Source organism: Schistocerca piceifrons, chromosome 3 (genome assembly GCF_021461385.2).
Source record: "Schistocerca piceifrons isolate TAMUIC-IGC-003096 chromosome 3, iqSchPice1.1, whole genome shotgun sequence".
Taxonomy (NCBI): Eukaryota; Metazoa; Arthropoda; class Insecta; order Orthoptera; family Acrididae; genus Schistocerca; species Schistocerca piceifrons.
Window position 1 is genome coordinate 256961382 of NC_060140.1, and position 21255 is coordinate 256982636.

The window sequence follows — 21255 nt, forward strand, 5'->3', positions numbered from 1 at the left end:
AAACATAACTTTCAGCAAATGTAATTTAAAGTTCAACCGATCATGTTTTTCTTATGTCACCTTTTGAGACGGTCCCAAATTTGCACTCGGGGTCCTCTTTCTCTTCAAAGTTTCTCATCTGTTTTGTGGCTTTTCAAGACGTCTTAAGTGAAATTTTCTACCTTCAATTTCGTACTCTCTAATGCCTTCAACCTCTCTACTTTCCCATAATTAAATACAATAACTCCACCAGAAGTTGCAATTCTGACAACTGTAGCAAATGAAAATGTGATTTCAGAGCATCGTTTCCATATAAATCAGTTTAGAAATTCATTTGGATTCTGGGGTTTGCCATGAACAATATTTCAGAAGTTTAGGATCGGCCAGAAGCCTGTAAGTGGGCTTGAAAACATCCAGGACACAATTTGGAAGTGTCTCCTTGTGAATGTAGCGGCTGTTAACCCCGTGAGCGTGTAGATATTGAAGTGTTGCTTCAAAACGTGGGTTATTAGGTTGCGTCACACATTTTATTATCTTTCAGGCTCCTCGGATGTGATTTTATCACTGTAACTTTTAAACCTTATTGTCAATGAGTTCCACTAACAAATTGACATTTTCGGTCAATTTCATGAATGTCCCCCTTAAAGCAAATGAGGTAGGTGATCAAATAAAGAGACACGGGATCCATGGATTACGTAGGTAGTGATAAAGTAGGGGCAACCTGATATTGTCGGTGGATATGTGTCGTGAACTCTGACCTTAGCTCCAAAGTCAGTAGACCGATTTTTGAGGTTGGAGGATTTATCATTGCTTGCCTGTGGCTCCTATCCGGCTGTCTGTCTACTTGGAAGGAGGTTTTTTTTCCCGAAGCCACTTGTATAACTGGTCACGGTTATTTCTATACTGAGAGATTAACGGCTGACAGACAAAACACTCATTTGGTCTACAATCTGTTTAGTTACTAGGTGCATGTCAGGACGAAGAAAATCCCACAGATAATGGAAAAATCAAGGAGTTGTTGGTCTATTACCTGAAACGTATCCATTAATGCGAAATAATAGCTCCAGCCCGAAAACCGAAAACATAGGTGACTACATAAAGTAGTAGCTACCCCTTTATAAGTGAACAGTAACAGCTTTGGAGTGCTTAAGGGTAAAACTGGTATCAGGCTGTCATGCAACCATTCATCGCTGACGTTAAGTCATGACATTACAGTGATATGGACCCGTCGGTTAAACGGAATCAGCGCAGGAAGATGGGTCAACCTGGAACCGGGACACAATGGCAGAAAGGAGCTATAGTGCATCGACGTGTTCTTGACCACAATTTGAATACAGTCACACGATTTGTTTGTGTATCAACGCTCATGTTCAACATTCGTACACGGAATGTTTCTTTACCCGCAGCCAAGTAACACGTTGTAAGAACAGTAGCCCTGCAAAGATACTAACGGACAAAGATCGTAGACAAAGGTCACGCCCTGTCATTACAATCAGTTCCAAACCCGACAGGCTTTGCTGCTGTAAGGAAATGCACGTCGTCAAAATGAAACGTCCCCTTTGGAAAATTATAAATGACTGAGCTAATAAACCTCTTAGGTTATTTGATTTTCAAACAGTTGAGCAAAACTGAACGTACTCGGACATTTCTCTCTTTACTTATTCTGATCATTACTAAACTGCTACACAATATTTTTTTTAGCTCAACGCAATATGACTTTCAATAATCCCTACAAAAGAATAGCCCTGACTAACAGTAACCTATATCCTTCATGAATCACTTACAGCCGGCTCCGGTGGCCGTGCGGTTCTAGGCGCTGCAGTCCGGAACCGCGGGACTGCTACGATCGCAGGTTCGAATCCTGCCTCGGGCATGGATGTGTGTGATGTCCTTAGGTTAGTTAGGTTTAAGTATTTCTAAGTTCTAGGGGACTGATGACCTAAGATGTTAAGTCCCATAGTGCTCAGAGCCATTTGAACCACTTACCTCACAAAAATCTTCGTTACTCGAACTACTGCAATACAGCGAGCGCCAATACTGCCAGCTAAATAAAAGATTCTAGCTACTGAAGACACTAATTACTGATAGGTATAGTTAGGAAATGAAAGATTTTGATAGAGAACAAACAATGTTCAAAAGCCATCATATATATAAATTCATGACACCCATCTTTACAAATTTCCTTTTTCTGGTGGACATACATCCAGATCGTGCTCACATAGTAATCTCTCAAAACTCTGGCATCTTTCCCTCCACATCCACCACTGCTGGCGGCTCACCAGCAACTGCACAACGCTACGCGCTGTTCACATCCAACTGCCCAACAGTACAATAGCGAATACTCCAACAATGCCAACCAGCCAGAGACTACACACAGTACAGTCAGTGATTTTCATACAGAGCGCTACGTAGCGTTACCAACATAAAAACCTAAACAGCCTACTTACAAATAGTAGTTTCCGACCAAATACTGCGAAGGCAAGTGCTGCCCTGTAAAAGACAACTACTCACAGCGGCACATACACTGAGGTGACAAAAGTCGTGAGACAGCGATATGCACGTATACAGATGGCGGTAGTATCGCGGACACACGATATAAAAGGGCAGTGCTTTGGCGGAGCTATCATTTGTACTCAGGTGAATCACGTGAGAGGGTTCCGACGTGATTATGGTCACACGACGGGAATTAACAGACTCTGAACGTGGAATAGCAGTGGGAAGTAGACGCAAGGGACATTCCATATCGGAAATCGTTAGGGAATTCAATATCCCGAGACCCACTACGTCAAGAGTGTGCCGAGAATACTAAATTTTAGGTATTACTTCTCACCATGGCATTCACTTAACGACCGAGAGTGGCGGCATTTGCATAGAGTTGTCAGTACTAACATCCAAGCAACACTGTACGAAGTAACCATAGAAATTAATGTGGGATGTACGACAAACGTATCCATTAGAACCGTGCGGCGAAATTTGTCGTTAACGGGCTAAGGCAGCAGATGACTGACGTGAGTCCCTTTGCTAACAACAGCACGGCATCGCCTCCAGCGACCCTCCTGGATCCCAGACGACTGGAAAACCGTGGGCTGGTCAGATGAGGCCTGATTTCAGTCGGTAAGAGCTTATGGTAGGGTTCGACTGTGGCGCAGACCGCACCAAGTCATGAACCCAAGATGTCAACAAGGAACTGTACAACCTAGAGATGGCTCCATAATGATGAGGTTGTGTTTGCGTGATATGGACTGGCTCCTATGGTCCAACTGAACCGATCATTGACAGAAAATGGTTAGGATCGACTACTTGGAGACCACTTGCAGCCATTCATGGACTTCACGTTCCCAAACAACGACGGAATTTTTATGGATAATAATGTGCCATGTCAGCCGGCCACAATTGTTCGCCACTGGTTTGCAGAACATTCTGGACAATTCGAGCCAACGATTTTGCCACCCGGATCACCCGACATGAATCCCACCCAAAATTTATGGGACATAATCAAGAGATGAGTTGGTGCACAAAATTCTGCACCGGGAACACTTTCGCAATTATGGACGATAAAGAGGCACCATGTCTCAGTATTTCTGCAGAGGACTACCAACGAACTGTTGAGTCCATGCAATGTCGAGTTTCTGCACTTCGCCGGGAAAAAGAAGGTCGGACACGATATTAGAAGATATCCCATGACTTTTGTCACCTCAGTGTAAAGCTGTACGTATCAAAGCAGTGACCCAACACAGAAACTCGACAGAAGCTGATTGGTTGCCTGTGGTATGGTCCGGTGAGTCGCGATTTTGCCAGTTTTCATATCATGCCAGACACAGAGTGCGCCAGCGACCCAATGAGGTGCTTGATCTGCGTTCTGCAGTATTTTATGGGAGTTTTCGTTACATAAGTTGGGCTTATTCAATCGGGTTATCGTGAACAAAGATGCATTTTCAAACATTCTCGTTGACCACAAGGTGCTTTCTTCTACACCTTGTAACCTCCCCACAAAAATTTGAAAGAAAGAAACATGACAATATTTAATTATGAATGCTAATGGACATTGCTCTAAGCGTAACCTGCCCACAATGAAATGTACTGACAATGGCAACAAAAATGTGAAATTCGCAATCTGACTCAAATATAAATTCTTCACCAAAATTAAAGTCCATTCAGTGATAAGAAAATTCAATTAAACCGAAATATCGGTCTTTGGCCCTGTGCAAAACAATCAGAATTAAAGTCTTACCTCAGAATAACTGGATGTCAAATTTCTGCTCTTATCTTTGCGCACGGCTTGGAGGAACTGCATTGCAAATAATAATATTCCTTTTTTCTGTAATTTTACTGAAAATTTTCTTTAAAAAAAGTGGAATGAAATGGGAAGTGCAACGAAATCTTTAGTTCAATAAAAAATAAAATTTTTTGAAAAAATGCTTTTAAAATAAAAATTATTATTGGGGCATTTGTTGGAAATTAATGACAATAAATAAATTTTTTACATTATCTAATGATTATATTAATTAACAGTATACCTCATTCAGCATCTTGACCAGTGTTGCCGACCGCCTACATCACACAACCGCACTGGGCTGCTACTACTGACCGACCGCTCTGCATGACGACTATTAGCGTACTGCACTACATGACGACTAGTAGCGAACTGCACTGCACGACTACTACTGACCGACTGCTCGAAACTAAACCGAGCTACCGACTGCCACGACTACAGACAGAGTACTGCTCTGCATAGCGACAACTAGCGAACTGCTCGCAACACTCGCGCGGTCAACCGCATACTCTCTGGTCAGAGATGCTGCAATGCCTCGCCATCTCTGCTGCGTTACATACGTGTTTCATAACCCTCCACTGGGGGGGCAAAAATTTGGCAGCGATGGTGAGTCATTTGGACTTGCCAATCGCGGCAAAATTTTTAATTAATTAATAAACTTCTACAATTTACAGAATATTTAGATGTAGTACATGAATTAGATGTTGTGCACACGCACTAAGTACAAAATATATAAGACAAAGACAAAATGTGAGTACAAAACATAGTAACAAATCAGAAAAAAGTATATACAAATTATTTGACAGATAACAAAGTGCACAGGCACTGAAAAAATTCATTGGCATATTCAGAACAAATAAACAGACTGGCAAAAAATATTATGTTGACAAGTGACATGAGTGCACATGCACTGCAGTTGAGAACATATCAGTAAATGATGAAATGTATATACAATGAGTAACAAATGACATAAGTGCATACGCATTGAAGTATTGAATATACAAAATAGTACAAATCATATTGAAAATGAGAAAAGTGCATAGGCACTGAAGTTCAGTAGAAAACATATTAACACCTAACAGAGGTGCACATGCACTGTAGTTCAGAACATATCATTAAAATAAAAAATGCATATACAATATAAAAGACAAGAGTGTACATATACTGTACATCAGAACAAATCGAAAAAATGTCTTTAGCATTTTCGCAATAAATAAACATAATGGCAAAAAAAATCATGTCCAAAGTGCATACGCACTGAAAAAATGTCTTTAGCATTTTCACAACAAATAAACATAATGGCAAAACATCATGTCGACCAGTGCCATAAGTGTACTCGCACTGGAGTTCAGCGAATCGAAAAAAAATTGTATAGCCATGAACATAAATGATGTTACCAAAATAATGATTTTCACTATGTGACAAGAATTAGGATAGGAAAGGGAAGGATTGCATCATGGTTGTAGCACTTTAGATTGCACACAGAAGTACAACACCAAGTGACACAACTTGAAGTTCTTTTCCCATCAGAATTTATCAGTGTAGCCAAGACACTGAACTGTCGTAGTAATGTTCCATGTTTTCATTTTGGCAGTACATTAGGTACACCAAACAGTGGGACCATAATAATGTCTTCATCGCTCACGGTGGTGGACAGCATGTCGTGTCAACACCACGCTCTTACAAGGCACACCAACGTAGAATTAGTGCAAAACCAAAGATAGTGCTCCATGATCACTAGGATAAACAGGACAAATGGACATTGCAGTAATTCAAGGTAGTCAGCTTATGAGGTGAAGGACATCAAGTCACATAATATTGACAATTACAGACTTAATTAGCAGTTTATGGCATTCATAGCCCAGTTATTGAACATTTCTGTACCAAGTATGTAGTATTACAGAAAAATGTTCATTAATTGTTTTACATAGAATCAGTAGTCTTCTTTTCCTAGTTACAAAGTACTATGAAATAATCACATTCTTTTCCAGTTACAAAATACAGCATAATTAATTAATCATTTGTCTTCCAATAGTAAGAATCATTAGTCTTCTCCTAATTACAAAGCATTATTAAACAGTCACATTCTTTTCTGGTTACAAAGTATCAACATTGAAAACAAGAGCTAATCAATGGCATAATTAATAACAATTCATCGGGTGACATTAATTATTGGCACTCAGTGGCCAGCAAGTATTGAATAGAATAAAACATAGTTCATCATTCAGTATTATTCAGATCATTATGAAGTCATTATTAAAAATCAGTTAATTACAGTCATAGCATTAATAATCATGCGCATTATAAGTAGTCTCATTACAATAAACAGTGTTCCTCATTCAGTATTATTCAGATCATTACGAAGTCATTATTAAAAATCAGTTAATTAGTCATAGCATTAATAATCATGGGCATTATAAGTAGTCTCATTACAATAAACAGTGTTCCTCATTCAGTAGTATTCAGATCATTATGAAGTCATTATTAAAATCAGTTAATTACAGTCAAAGCATTAATAATCACAGGCATTATAAGTAGTCTCATTACAATAAACAGTGGCAGTTATTAGCTAGTGACAAAGCATTATCTTAAATATATACTTTTTTTTGTCTCATTAAGAAGTCATTACTCAAGCGACATACTATTCAGAGCTAATCAGTATTATTCAGAATTTTCTCAAACTGGTATCACTACTTGGGACTGGTAATACATTTTTTTTTTGTTAGCAATGCATTGCGTTGGGATCGTTAATTAATTGCTGAGGCATAACACTATTTGCTTTTGACCTATTGCTGCAAATGAGGATAGGTAACGTCATTCGTCATGAGTCAGCTGTAGCAAGGTTATGTAACAAGGCAGTATATGTGATCACATTTATAAATGATAAACACAAATGGGTAAAAAAAATAAAAATGCAAGTACTAGAACAGGTATAATAAGTAACAGGTTTAGTAAGTATCATGAAAAAATTCTCCTGAAAAAATATACAAATGGATTATTGACCTGAAAGAAGAAACGCACACTATGCTGAAAAGTAGTGAACTTCGAATTAACAGGTAGTGAAATGTGTATAAAATGTGTTCCATAGCTGTCCTTTCCAAAACTTTCCGTCATCCTACCATGCAATATAACACCTGCTGTCAAAACAAACTGCAACAAATACTTAAATAACTACGTAGCATAAATACATAACTTCAACATTATCCTCATCTGTAAAGAAAAAAACTTCATTATCAATACCATCATAACTTCATTATCATCATCACCTGTAAAGAAAAACTTCATTATTCATAATACCATATCCTTCATCATTATTCATCAGTATTCATTATCATCTGCAAAAAATCACTTCATTACTCATTATATAACTATTCCTTATCACTAGCATATTTCATCACTAAAACTAAGATGTGTAGTTCAGTCTGACAGCCTGCATCAATCACCTTGTATTCTGAAAGAAAAAATTAGTTAAGACTGCTATTCTACGGTGAGTATAGTATATTCTTGTTAATGCTTGTTAATCCTGATCCATTTACTCTTCCTCATAAAGTTATTGCATCTCCTTTCGTTTATTCCGTAGGTGAAATTCCCATTTCTGTTGAATTTATTTCTTACATGCATCATTTCTTTCTGAAATTCATGAACAAAGATTAATGTCTTGCATTTAAATCATATACCCACTAAATAATGACTGGTTTATGGTGACACAATTAACCATACAGCATAACATGACAGAAAACGTAATATGTCAAAGACATTGACAGTGTTCAGATGCAAAATGTACACAGAATATCACAATGCAGCAGCAAAAAATGTAAAGCAGTCACGATCTTGAGATGTCATAGGGCAAAAAAAAAAATGTCAAAGTCGACTGGTGTGTGTTATATCTTAACTATTTCACAGTGCATATAAACAAAACTGGAATACAATCGTACATAAAAAGACAAAATGTGACGTACGTTGTGTTCAGCTTGTATAGAGTGTAGTTAATAGAGGCGAGAATTAAAGACTTTAATGAAAAAAAAATTGTAATGAAATTAACATGTCATTAGCTAACATTGCATAATTAGTCATAAAATACGTAAGTGTCTGTGAAAAAATATGCACGGTCTGATGTGTAACAACAAGAAAAGCGACCTGCTAACCTTACCTTGCCGGGCACTTGCCAAGAAAAATACGATAATCATCAGTAATTAGTCAGGTGAAATAATTGCATTAGTAAACGGCATCATAGTATGTTGAATCATACAGTGGTTTCACTCAATAAACGGTTTAATGTTTGAGATGTGATTGCCCTTCGATTTTCTGGTTCTCAAAGTTTCGACGTGTACAACATTGGGGTGAGGGATGCTGCGAATCCGATATGGACCTGCGTATAGAAGTTCAAATTTACTGCACTTACCTTTTAATTTGCTGGATAAATAGTGTGTACGTACTAACATCTTCTGTCCAACGTGAAAGTCTCGGCGTCTACAAACCTGTTTTTGCTGTCTTCTCCGGCGCTCTGCGGCACGTTTGATGTTGTTCAGCGCAATGTCAATTATTTCGTGCTGTCGTAGGCGACGACTTTTGGGTAATTTTACAAATTCTTTAATTTTGTTTGGTGGTTCAACGTTTTTCAGTATAACAGACGGAGATAGCATAGTGGATTCATTTGGTATGGAATTAATTACATCTTGGAATGAGAGTATGTATGTATCCCAATCAATATGTCTTTTGTGGCAGTATATTCGGCACAGCTTACCAATTTCTTTCATTAATCTTTCACAGGGGTTCGAAGAAGCGTGGTACTTGGATATATAGATCGGAGAAATGTTTCTGGCTCGTAACATGCGTGTCCATACGGTACTACGAAATTGAGACCCATTGTCAGAAATTACTATCATCACATGCCCTACATGAAATAGAAAATGTTTTACAAATGCTTTCGAAACAGTTTTAGCAGTAGCTTTGCGTAATGGAGTGAAAGTAACAAATTTTGAAGTGAGCTCAACAGCGACAAAGATGTAGCAAAAACCTCTGTTAGTTTTGGGAATCGGACCAAAAATATCTACTGCGGCCATGTGTCTTAATTTAACAGGTATAATGGGATATAATGGAGGAATATGTGAAGTGGTGTCTGATTTAGCTTTCTGGCAAATTTTACAAGACGCTAAAACTCGTCGTATACGTTTCTCCATGTTAGAAAAATAACAGTTCTGTCTCAGTATAAGAAAACATTTTCGTGCTCCGTAATGTGCGTAGCTTAAATGAGTGTACCAAATTAATTTGTTAACCAGTTCGTCATGTATGCATAATAACCAATTGTTGCTGTCAGGATGAGAGCGGCGAAACAGAATGTCATTGCGTACAGTGTAATGGTTTCTAATCATAACATTATTCTTATCTTGCCAAAGCTGTTTAATTTCTTTCCACACGTTGTCTTTATTTTGCTCCTTTGCTATGTCCTGTAATGACGATGAAATAAAATTTTCAAATGCAACTTGCTGAATGTACATGACACTGAAATTTGCTTTGCAGAAGTTGGTTGCTACGTCTTGCTGATTGTTGCTGAGAGAACGCGATAGTGCGTCTGCTATAACATTTTGTGTGCCGGGAATGTGAACTATTGTAAAATTAAATTCCTGCAAATAAAGTTTCCATCTACTTAACCTGTCGTGAGTAAATTTAGCTGAAAGCAAAAATTGTATAGCTCTATGGTCTGTGTAAACGGTGGTATGTCTGCCATAAAGAAAGTGCCTAAATCTCGTGAAAGCCCATACAACACATAATGTTTCCAATTCTGTAACGGAATAATTTCGCTCAGCAGGTGACAGAATGCGGCTTGCAAATGCGATGTTTTTAATTACTATTGAACCATCTTCTTCAATTTCCTGGAAAATATGTACGCCCAAAGCGGTGTTCGAACTGTCAGTGGCAATGGAAAAATTTCTAGTAAGATCTGGGTGCGATAAAAGTGGGGCATTCAACAAAGCATGTTTCAAATAACATTCTCGTGAACAAAATTCTGCGTGTCAAAAGTAATGTCTGCGTTACTGTAATATGCAATCTGTGCTGTATCTGGTTAAAATTTATCGTACGTGTTATTATTTACGGGAGAATGTTGTGGCATATCCACTATATGAACTGTTCTGTTATTTCTTACTGACGTGTTACGCTATAGATGACACCTATTGTCTGTTTCATTCATGATTATTCGCTGATGTTGTTGCTGCTCATAAGATCGACTGTTACTAAATGTACGCTGAAAATTGTGCTCGTTATTTTTACGTCTGTCATGATAGTAATTTCTATACGGCGCATTGCGATGCGAGTTGAAATAGTGTGTTGTCTGTACGTAGTTATTTCTTTGCTGCCATGCGTTACTATTTGTTGGGGCTGGGACTATACGTGCACGCGGCGAAACATTAAAGTTTGGTTGACCTTGTAGACTGCATTGTTGGTTAGGTATGCTAAGCGGTTGACTTTCATGTTGTTGCGGTGAAAAACATCTATTGTTACAAAAATGTGGTTCCGATTGCTCAAAATTTTATACATACTGATGATTACTATTTTATCTGTTATTAAAATTACGCTGGTTCTGGAGTGCCTACTGAAAATTGTCACATTCGGTAAAAAATTTGTCATGTCCGGTTTTCATTACATATGTTTCTTAATTCTAGAAAGAGCAATAGTTAAAGAGCAGTTTTGATAGATATAAAGGATAGTAGAAGAAAAGGCAGCAGTGCAGAAAACTAAAGATGAAACAGCACTACTACAGCTCGGGGCCCTATGCTCGCTACGGCACATATTCATTAAAGCGTAATGAATCCCCTGAGGTCATTTACGCACTGCAAATAAATTTTAGCTTTTGCGTTGCAAGCAATAGCGGTAAAATTGCAAAAGTAAATCGCTGTATTCTTGCTAATTCCAGTTTCTGCATAAAACGTAATGCTGATGAAAATACAATAGCAAATTGTCGCCTCAGGTTCAAAGCTAGTTTCTCCATTACAGGTAATAGCGGTGAAAGTACAAAAATAAATTGTCGTATACAATGCAAATCATGTATCTGTGTTCTGCCATTATTAAATTCCTTACATTTTCTCACAAATGCAAATTCCTTATAATCAACGTTCTCGTCACTGAATTTGATAACACGTTCAGGTTTGTGTGTGAATTTGTTTGTCTGTGTCATTTCGTACTTCAAGTTACGTAGCTTTTCAGATTTTAAGTCGCGTGGCTTTTCGGATTTTAAGTCGCGTAGTTGCTGTAAATTGCTCACATTATACACGCTGCGTGAGTCAGATAAATGTTCGCAAAGTGGCGTCTGCTGTGATGCGTTATTAACTGAAATACTTTTCATTTCTGTTACCTCTTGCTGTAAACTCGATAACTTTCTACGCAACGTGTTATTGGACGAATCGCTCTCATTAATTGTCTGCTGTAAATTTTGAAATTCAGGTGTTTGGTTAAATGAAACCGGTGCAGTATCGTCTGATTTATTGTCATTAGTATTTTCGATAACATCAATACGACTGGCCAATTCATCACATTTTTCAGTCAGTATTTTAACCTGATCATCGGTTTTAGAATCAGACGCATTAATCTGTTTTTGCAACTTACGCGTAGTTTCGCTCAGTTTTTTAACATCAGCTTTGATGACATCGCAATCCTGTGTTAGATCTAATTGTTCGAATCTGTCTGTCACTGTTTGAATATTTACTGTGTGTGTATCTGTTTTTAATTTAAGATCAGAAATTTCATCCCGTAATTCCGCGTTCAACTGTTCTATGGCATTAATTTTGCCGGACACTGTAGTAATATTATTGTCTACATACGTCTTCGCTTTCGCGAACATTTTACGTCTGTCCTCTTGTCTTTGTGCAGTGATTGTTTCCATAACCTGACGTTTGACTTTATTTTGATCCTGAATAAATTTGCGGAAACGCGTATCACTGTTCTGTATGTGCTGATTAAAGCGCTCGTTAATCTGAGTGTTCTGCTGTTCGAATTTCGCGTCTATCTTTGCGTCCATTGTGCGCAAAAGTTCTACCGTCATTGCTTTAAACTCGTCCCGTAATTGTGTAGCTTTTTCAGAGCATTGTTTAGCGACTCCGCTAATTTCGTCTCTGAGTGTTTCTGTTGCGGCTGTTTGCATTTCCCTTAATTCTTGCGCAACAGACCTAATTTCTTCGCTATTTTTTCGTGAACAAGCCTCAATTTCCACGCGCAACTGTTCCTTAGTGTCATGGCACTGCGCGGCAACGGCTCTAATTTGTTCACAGAGCTGTCTGGAATTGTCGTCTAATTTTTCATTAAGCTGTTTGTTCTGTTCCCTAAGTTGTTTGAGATCTTCGGCATTATTGTCAAGTTTTTCGTTCTGTTGTTTGACCTGTTCACTGAGTTGTCTAAAATTTTCGTTCTGTTCACTAAATTGTTGTTGTAGCAATCTTGCCATAATTTGTTCAAAGCCAAAGTTAGCGTTTATACTCTCTGTGCTGTTTAGTGGCGGATCTGGAACTTTCTCGCTTACTGTAACCATTTGGTTATTCTGAGATTTAGAAAAAGGTTTGTCAGTCGGATGTACACTGTCAGACATTATTTCGGAATTAAATAAATCTGTCGTACTTTGTGTATCCTGTTCATTTTCATTAGACAAATTTGTCTGTACGTTACTTGAATTTTCCGAATCGGGTGTGTTAAGCTCGGCAGCGCTCATTACAATAGAGGGTTCTGCGTCATCAATTGTCGTCAAGTTAACAGACGAGACAATTGAGTTCGTTTGTTCGTCATTAATATAAAAGTCATCACTAGTGGTTGTAATGCACTGATTGTTAGTGAACGCAGGATTGACATCATTACACTGCGTATCACATGTCCTATCGGTAAAGTTGTTTAAATCGGTAGTTTCGTTCATAATACCTCGCGATACACTATTCACAGTCTTTCGCGGCATTTTTACAGTAGTCACAATTATTCAAAAACAAATAAGCACAAATGCAAAAGCAACACACAAATACAATAGAGCAACGAATTGCCGTTGATCTGTGGAAAGAAAGTCACAAGTTAATAAAAGCGTAGCGCCAAATCCTAATTATACCTAAGCAAATAAGAGCAGATATCTGACTGTTGCTCAAAAGACTCTCAACGAAATTCGATCCTGGACTGGGTGTCGCCAAGTGTAACCTCCCCACAAAAATTTAAAAGAAAATGAATGACAATACTTAATACAAATGGGAGCCGAGTGTAACCTCCCCACAAAAATTTGAAAGAAAGAAATATGACAATATTTAATTATGAATGCTAATGGACACTGCTCTAAGCGTAACCTGCCCACAATGAAATGTACTGACAATGGCAACAAAAATGTGAAATTCGCAATCTGACTCAAATATAAATTCTTCACAAAAAATTAAAGTCCATTCAGTGATAAGAAAATTCAATTAAACCGAAATATCGGTCTTTGGCCCTGTGCAAAACAATCAGAATTAAAGTCTTACCTCAGAATAACTGGATGTCAAATTTCTGCTCTTATCTTTGCGCACGGCTTGGAGGAACTGCATTGCAAATAATAATATTCCTTTTTTCTGTAATTTTACTGAAAATTTTCTTTAAAAAAAGTGGAATGAAATGGGAAGTGCAACGAAATCTTTAGTTCAATAAAAAATAAAATTTTTTGAAAAATGCTTTTAAAATAAAAATTATTATTGGGGCATTTGTTGGAAATTAATTACAATAAATAAATTTTTTACATTATCTAATGATTATATTAATTAACAGTATACCTCATTCAGCATCTTGACCAGTGTTGCCGACCGCCTACATCACACAACCGCACTGGGCTGCTACTACTGACCGACCGCTCTGCATGACGACTATTAGCGTACTGCACTACATGACGACTAGTAGCGAACTGCACTGCACGACTACTACTGACCGACTGCTCGAAACTAAACCGAGCTACCGACTGCCACGACTACAGACAGAGTACTGCTCTGCATAGCGACAACTAGCGAACTGCTCGCAACACTCGCGCGGTCAACCGCATACTCTCTGGTCAGAGACGCTGCAATGCCTCGCCATCGCTGCTGCATTACATACGTGTTTCAACCTTCGTGATGAGTATGGTGGGGATACTCCCATTTTCCAAGATAAAAAAGCCGTGTCCAAGCGCGGCACGCATACGTTTCTGGTTTGGCAAACAGCACCTTATAGCACCTCAGTTGATTTAGCAAATCACGAGATATTGACTGCTAAGTAAATGTCTTGGACTGTCTCGAAGAGTGGGTGGATTTTAGTGATCAATATCCCATATAATTCTGTTACAAAATAGTCTAGACTACTCCTTCATCATGAATTCAACATACAAGTAATTAAAACCACGATAAACCCACCAAATACGTTATTAGAGGTCATGTATGTCGAGCTCGATTCCCTTTACCTTCTCAGCTTCTTCTCTGAGGTAGGGAGGTGTGGTACAGGATCCACAAAGACCTAGTGAGGCCATATGAGGAGCTGATTGAATAAAGAAGCAGCAGCATCATAGGGATTGATGTACAGGCAATAACGACTGGAGGGATTGGCGACATGCGGATCACGTGTCCCACGATCAGAGATGGCTCTTCGTACTGCCTTGTAGGCAGCAGTTGGAACAAACACAAGGCCTAATCCGTGAGTGGTGTTTACTTAACTAAGGTATATTCCTAGCTGACAGCTCAGATACAACCATTTGGACTGAAACAACACTAGTCTCTGATCAAAATGAGATCGAGAACTGAATACATCAATAATATGGTCAATAAATCACAATCCGGCCAGAGCCCAAGGAGCATGACTTTTGAGACTATTGATCACATCATTTGTCGAGAACTACTACTACGTCAGTGATTGCAAGAGTAACATACCTGCCGCCCAAAGTGGCCAAGCGGTTCTAGGCGCTACAGTCTGGAACCGTGCGACCGCTACGGTCGCAGGTTCGAATCCTGCCTCTGGCATGATGTGTGTGATGTCCTTAGGTTAGTTAGGTTTAAATAGTTCTAAGTTCTAGGGGACTGATTACTTCAGAAATTAAGTCCCATAGTTTTCAGAGCCATTTGAACCATTTTTAGTAACATACCTAACGGCTGACAAGTTCTTTGGGAAACGGCAACTCATTGTACATTGTCGTGCTGACAGCACGACTTGTACAATTTGTGTGCACCTGAGTGCATGAGCTGTTAAGCTGATTGTGCGATAATTCTCGCACTTGTCAGCTCTTGCAGTCTTGGGAACTGTATGGATGATATTTTTCCGAAAGTCAGGCCGTTTATACATTCATGCTCATATATATACCGGGTGATCAAAAAGTCTGTATAAATTTGAAAACTTAATAAACCACGGAATAATGTAGATAGAGAGGTAAAAATTGACACACATGCTTGGAATAACATGGGGTTTTATAGAACAAAAAAAAAAGTATTGCTAGACGCGTGAAAGATCTCTTGCGCGCGTCGTTTGGTGATGATCGTGTGCTCAGCCGCCTCTTTCGTCATGCTTGTCCTCCCAGGTCCCCAGACCTCAGTCCGTGCGATTATTGGCTTTGGGGTTACCTGAAGTCGCAAGTGCATCTCTAGGGATGCTGAAAGACAACATCCGACGCCAATGCCTTACCATAACTCCGGACATGCTTTACAGTGCTGTTCACAACATTATTCCTCGGCTACAGCTATTGTTGAGGAATGATGGTTGACGTATTGAGCATTTCCTGTAAAGAACATCATCTTTGCTTTGTCTTACTTTGTTATGCTAATTATTGCTATTCTGATCAGATGAAGCGCCATCTGTCGGACATTTTTTGAACTTTTGTATTTTTTTTTTTGTTCTGATAAAACCCCATGTCATTCCAAGCATGTGTGTCAATTTGTACCTCTCTATCTACATTATTCCGTTATTTATTCAGTTTTCAAATTTATACCGACTTTTTGATCACCCGGTATATACTGTCATACTCATATATTCTACACATCAACGTGAATAGTCGGTTTGTCGCCACCTCCCCTAATGATTTTACATATTCTGATGGAATTTTATCGATTCCATCCACCTTATTTGACCTTAAGTCCTCCAAAGCTCTCTTAAATTCTGATTCTAATATTGGATCCGCTGTCTCTTCTAAATCGACTCCTGTTTCTTCTTCTATCACATCGAAAATTTTTAAAATCTTTTCGGCTAATCCATTTAATAATTGTCCTTCCTCTCACCCCATTTCCAGTTCTTACCTATCGTAAACATCTATTTTACTATACTGTTGGGAGAAAGTGAAATTCCAAGACCGTGAGATGTTCTCACAACGGAACTTATGCCACCGTTTAGGGACGTCTCGTAAATATACTGTCACTGTGAAGATTCAGTACGGAGTAACGTCACCGCGTGCTGCAGTCAGAGCCACTAGACGTTTGCCATGGAATCGAAGAGCGCCAGAATTGCTGCTGGGGAATACTAGACACGTGTTTTGCAGTCGCGTCCACAAAGCATCATCTGTGGCTGCATGACCTGAAAGAAGAAGTTGCCGACCGACTATATTCCACACATCTTCGAACGGAGACATGTCAGGTCAGGGGAGCTGTTGTAGTCATTGTTCTTCGAAGAAGTCCCCATCTGTTGACTCAGGGATCGAGACGTGGCTGCACGATTCGTTACAGCCATGCAGATACGATGCCTGTCATCTCGACTGCTAGTGATACGAGGCCGTTGGGATCCAGCACGGCGTTCCGTATTACCCTCCTAAACCCACCGGTTCCATATTCTGCTAACAGTCATTGGATCTCGACCAACGCGAGCAGCAATGTCGCGATACGATAAAGCGCAAACGCGATAGGCTACAAGCCGACCTTTGTCAAAGTCGGAAACGTGATGGTACGCATTTCTCCTCCTTACCCGAGGCATCACAACAACGTTTCACCAGGCAACGCCGGTCAACCGCTGATTGTGTATGAGAAATCGGCTGGAAACTTTACTCATGTCAGCATGTTGTAGATGTCGCCACCGGCGCCAACCTTGTATGAATGCTCTGAGAAGCTAATCATTTGCATATCACAGTATCTTCTGTCCTGATGGTTAAATTTCGCGTCTGTAGCACGTCATCTTCGTGGTGTAGCAATTTTAATGGCCAGTAGTGTAGGTGCACTGATAAGGTAAGTAATGAGGAGATTCCGTGCAGAATCGAAGAAGGAAGGAGTATATGGAAAACATTGAAAATGAGAAGGGACAGAACGATAGGACATCTGTTAAGACATGAGGGAATGATTTCCATGGTACTAGAAGGATCTGTAGAAGGCAAAAACTGTGGAGAAAACCAGATATTAGAGTGCATCTAGCAGATAACTGAGGACGGAGGTTGTAAGTGCTAGTCTGAGATAAAGAGGTTGGCAAAGGAGAGGAAATCGTGGCGGGCCCCGTCAAAGAAGTCAGAAGACTGATAAGAAAAAAAAATTGACTTGGGTTAAACTCGATCAAATGTTCAATGTGCGCGATAAGAAACAGTAGCCATCGTGGACTACATTTCATCCAAATTTTGGTAATAGTCATGGCGAAATTTCCACAATGTCACTAACCAGAGTGAAAATAGTATTGTAAGGCAGTGTGAGTGCGAAGTGAAACTTACTAGGGTTGGAATTTTTCTGTGAATTGCAGTAAATATAATTAGAAGTGCTTGTTCTTAGTTTCTGAATACAATCCAGGCAGATCCTACTGTTGATTAAAATGAACAATCCACCCAACTGTTAAAGGAGCGAAATGGGATCTGGGGGAGTGGTACTAGGCACAAAGTTAAGGCTCTTAACTGGCCCTTGCTTTCCTGTATGAATTCTTCACCGCAATCTAAGAAATTTCGAATTGCCTGTTATTAAATTTAAGAAGAACGATAATCATCGAAAAAGTGAAGAGAGGGGGTGGAAGTTTAAACATCAAAATACTAAACTACTGGCCATTAAAATTGCTACACCAAGAAGAAATGCAGATGATAAACGGGTATTCATTGGACAAATATATTATACTAGAACTGACATGTGATTACATTTTCACGCAATTTGGGTTTATAGATCCAGAGAAATCAGTACCCAGAGTAACCCACCGGTTCCATATTCTGCTAACAGTCATTGGATCTCGACCAACGCGAGCAGCAATGTCGCGATATGATAAACCGCAATCGCGATAGGCTACATTTCGACCTTTATCAAAGTCGGAAACGTGGTGGTACACATTTCTCCTCCTTACACGAGGCATCACAACAACGTTTCACCAGGCAACGCCGGCAACTGCTGTTTGTGTATGAGAAATCGGTTGGAAACTTTCCTCATGTCAGCACGTTGTAGGTGTCACCACCAGTGCCAACCTTGTGTGAATGCTCTGAAAAGCTAAGCATTTGCAGATCAACAGCACCTTCTTCCTGTCGGTTAAATTTCGGGTCTGTAGCACGTCATCTTCGTGGTGCAGCAATTTTAATGGCCAGTAGTGTATAATGAACATGAGATCTATTCAGCGGAAGATCCAGAAATGTATCTTGTCACATCATAAATGATGAATGTGAAACAGTTTCGTCTTAACTTTGTAAACACTGCTCGACGGAATGGGGTATCGACGTCACGGAGCAGCTGACGGTGAGAGTGCGCTGGCGCAGACCAGGCTGGGGGCGCTGCGGCCGCTACAGGTGGCGCCGCGGTGCGCCTCCCACGCAAAGAGCCGCCGCCAAATATTTGGCCTCCTGTCGAGTCGCGCGGCTGACATTTCTCTAAACACGGCGGCCGCGCCGGCCAAGCAGCACTTTTAATTGCCGACTGCGGCCTCAGCATTTCTAGCGCCAGACTCGAGTGTAAACTTCCGGGACTCTAAGTACTCTGTACTATGTTGAACATTTCTTTCTAGAGCACACTAGTAACGTAATAACATCCGAGATCTGTATTCCCTTTACGGATCGGTATGCGTCTTCACAGTAAAGCTATTCTCAGGACATCTGTTTGGATATTATGAAAATGGCTGGTCATTGTCGTTTGTTATTCCATCATTATAACAGTAGTTCCTTGACGCTCAACCGTCTGTTGCCAAGTGTATCAATTGGGCTCGACTTCGGATTACCTACCCCACTAAACCTAATGTGGTAACGACGCCTACAGTTTAAAGTGGATTCCGAACTACGCATCGTTCCGTGCTGAACTTCACATAATTGAGAGGAGGAGGATAAGTTGAAGGCAGACTGAATCAATCCGTGGTCCGACCGGGATCCAATCCCGTGACCTTTCGTTTTCCAGGAATGAGCTTTACCACTGGATCCCCAGGGTCGACTATTTCACATTTTCACCTTTACAGCCTGCTGAAACGTTGCAGGTTTTTCATCACACATACAACCCTACGCTCTCGAAACTTCATCTAATTGCCTACCGATCATCTCAGTTTCCGTCGTTTGTGTGGAGTGCAAGATACACTGACGTGACAAAACGCTCGGGATACCTTCTAATATCGTGTCAGACCTCCTTTTGCCCGCCATAGTGCAGCAACTTAATGTGACATGAACTAAAATAGTCTTTGGAAATCCCCTGCAGAAAAACTGAGCCGTCCATAATTGCGAGAGTGTTGCCGGTGCAGGATTTTGACCTCTAGATTATGTACCATACTTGTTCGATGGGATACGTCTCGGGCACTCAGGATGGCCAAATCATTCTCTCGAATTGTCCAGAATTTTCTTCAAACCAGTCGCGAAAAATTGTGGGCCGGTACATTGCATCGTTGCTTCGCAACAGTCCATGAAAGATTGCAGATGTTCGCCAAGTCGCCGAGGATAACCATTTCCAGTCAATTATCGTCTCAGTTGGTCCAGAGGACCCAGTCAATTCCACGTTAATACAGCTCACTCCATTATGGAACCACCAGCTTGCCCAGTGCCTTGTTGACAACTTGACTCCATGGTTCTGCACCACACTCGACTCATCTGACCAGAGCACGGTTTTCCAGTCGCCTAGGGTCCAACCCCTGTGGTCACGAGCCCAGGAGAGGCTCTGCAGGCAGTGTCGTGCTGTAAGCAAAGACACTCGCGTCGGTCGTCTGCTGCCATAGTCCATTAACACCTAATTCCGCGGCATGGCCCCAACGAATACGTTCGCCGCACGACTCTCGCTAATTTTCGCACTTATTTCACACAGTATTGCTTGTCTGTTACCTTTGACAACTCTGCTCACACACCGCTGCTCTCAATCGTTTAGTGAATGCCGTCGGCCACTACTTTGTCCGTGGTGAGAGGTAATGCCTGAAATTTGGTATTCTCGGCATACTCTTGACACTTTGGATCTCGGAATTTTAAATACCCTAACGATTTCCGAAATGAAATATCCCATGCGTCTAGCTCCCAGGACCATTCTGTGTTCTACGAGTACGTCTGTTAACTCACGTCGTGCGGGCATAATCACGTCGGAAACCTTTTCACACGAATCACCTAAGCACAAATGACAGCTCCGCCAATGCACTGCCCTTTTACATCTTGTGTACGCGATACTACGGCAACTATATACGTGCATATTGCTATCCCCTGACTTCTGTCCCCTCAGTGTATATGAGTCAACTTTATAAAGAATATAATAAAAGCAATTCCAAGGAATGAAAGTACGGGCAGGTGGGAATATTAGTAAAATATCAATTTAATAAGTGATGGTTGCAAAATATTAACACGAATTACTTACAAGTGAATGGAAAGACTGGTAGAAACCGATTTCGAGAAAGGTTTGGATTTCGTAAAAAGTACGGATATTCGAGGCAGTACTGACCCCCAGACTTATCTTAGAAGACAAGCTGAAGAATGGTAAAACTATGTTTATAGCATTTGTAGATTTAAGTAAAGCTTTGGACAATATTGAGTGAAATACCCTCTTTGAGATTCTCAAGGTAACAGATACAAAGTAAGGCAAGCAACAATTTACAACCAGTACAGCAACTAGATTGCAGTTATAGGAGTTACAGGAAATGACAAGGAGTCATTAGTTAAGGACGCAGTGAAGCCC